This window comes from Benincasa hispida, chromosome 10 (assembly GCF_009727055.1).
Source record: "Benincasa hispida cultivar B227 chromosome 10, ASM972705v1, whole genome shotgun sequence".
In the NCBI taxonomy this organism is placed as follows: domain Eukaryota; kingdom Viridiplantae; phylum Streptophyta; class Magnoliopsida; order Cucurbitales; family Cucurbitaceae; genus Benincasa; species Benincasa hispida.
Window position 1 is genome coordinate 10,467,582 of NC_052358.1, and position 1,954 is coordinate 10,469,535.

The window sequence follows — 1,954 nt, forward strand, 5'->3', positions numbered from 1 at the left end:
TGAAACACCTTTTGAGTTATGGAGAGGCCGTAAAGGTAGTTTACGCCACTTCAAGATTTGGGACTGTCTGGCACATGTGCTAGCGACTAACCCAAAGAAGTTGGAACTGTGTTCGAAGGTTTGCCTCTTTGTAGGCTACCCCAAGGAAACGAGAGAAGGATACTTCTATGATTCGAGTGAGAACAAAGTGTTTGTTTCCACTAATGCTATCTTCTTGGAAGAAGATCACATGAGGGATTATAAGCCACGAAGTAAGCTCGTTGAGAGGGTGTCCTATACAAAGAGTTTGTATAAGACCTGGAGCACGAGATGACTAGACTCTGTATATAATGTCGTTGATACTAGAGATTTGCATCTCACCTAAACGACCATAGGTGACACGACCTCAATCCTGAGTGTTTTGGGAACTTCTGCCTTTGAGGGCGGTCCTTTGATTAGTATGGGTGAGAGTGGCCAAATTGCCAACTCAACATGCCTACCTTTTTGGGGACTTATCTGATCTGGGAGCTGGGAACTCAATCTACAAGTTGGAATTCACTTCTTTCCCGATGCAGGGATAAGTAGAGAAATTACTCCCTTAAGGGTTGATTTCGAGGCTTGAACATAATGGCCATAATTTCTCTTTGGAAGAGAAGACTTAGTCATAGTAGGACTACGATTTATGTTCATTAGAGGGATCATTGGTACTTAAGGAGACAGATGTAACTACAGGGGCATAACGGTTATTGGCCCAACTATACTTACAAGCAATATGTGAAGGGTTGTCGCACTGCTAATTGGTTAAGATGGACACATAATATATCTATAGTAAAGAGAGTGTCTGGCAGTTAACGGATGGTGGATCCCGTGACTAAAGAGTTTAGTCAGTTATTCACATACCGTTGGAGCTTTGGAGCTATTGGTCCATGAGGTCCCCTTGGTAGCTTGGATTCTGTTGAGGATCAGTTCTTGATGTTGATTTGAAATGTTCAAATTGACAATAGGTATTTTGATTATATATGATATAATCGGTATGATGTATGAGATACATCTAGTGGAGGATTGATGTAAATGAGATATACATTAAGTACCATGGAATAGAAAGAGAACTATGGTTTATATGTTTCATGAGATGAAATATTAAAACTAATAGGTTATAAAATATATATGATAAGTTGGTTATCATTTATGTTATTAATAATATTAATTTATTAGATAATTAATTCTTTTTCTTTTTTAAAATAACCAAAGTAGTGGGATGGTTATTGGATCATGGTACCATGAGTTTAAAAGGAAATGGTTTCTATTTTGAAAAGAAACAGAAAGTTTTACAAAAGTTTGAAAAGGATTTTTGAGTTTTTCTCTCGGGTATAGAAACTCATGGGTGGTCGTCAAGTACATACAGATTTATAAAACGACGGCTCCAAGATAAATGATCGTGTAGAGTTTGTAGGTGACAGACTGAGCTTAGACGATGAGCTAAACAATCACATAAGCTTTTTGCTAAACGATAGCATAGTTTATTCTAAACGATTAGGGACCTATATGATAGGTCTTCGCCACTTCTCACTTGCCCAGTCCTGTACACGATCGTTGTTTCCTCCGTTTGTTTACCTCATACAAGTCCCGAACAGAGCCAACCTTCTGGATTCTCACACCGAGAATACTAAGGTAGCCTTGTTGGTGGTGTTAGACTCAACTCAACACCGTCGAGGTTTTTCTGAAGGCCGTTCGTGGTGCTGTGGAAGGTCTTCGTGTTGCGGAGGGAGTTTTGTTCGACCGAGAGATCGTTGAGAATGAGGGCGAAGTGTTCATGTGTGTTCATGCTGTGTTGCGGTCGTGTAGATCGAGTGTTTCGTGGTCGCCGTTGTCCGAGCGGTCGCACAACGGAAGCAATGGAGACGCTTCTGCCTATGTGCGTAGAGTTTTTACTCTCTGTTCCTTTGTATTTTACATGCTGTAATTTCTGGATATT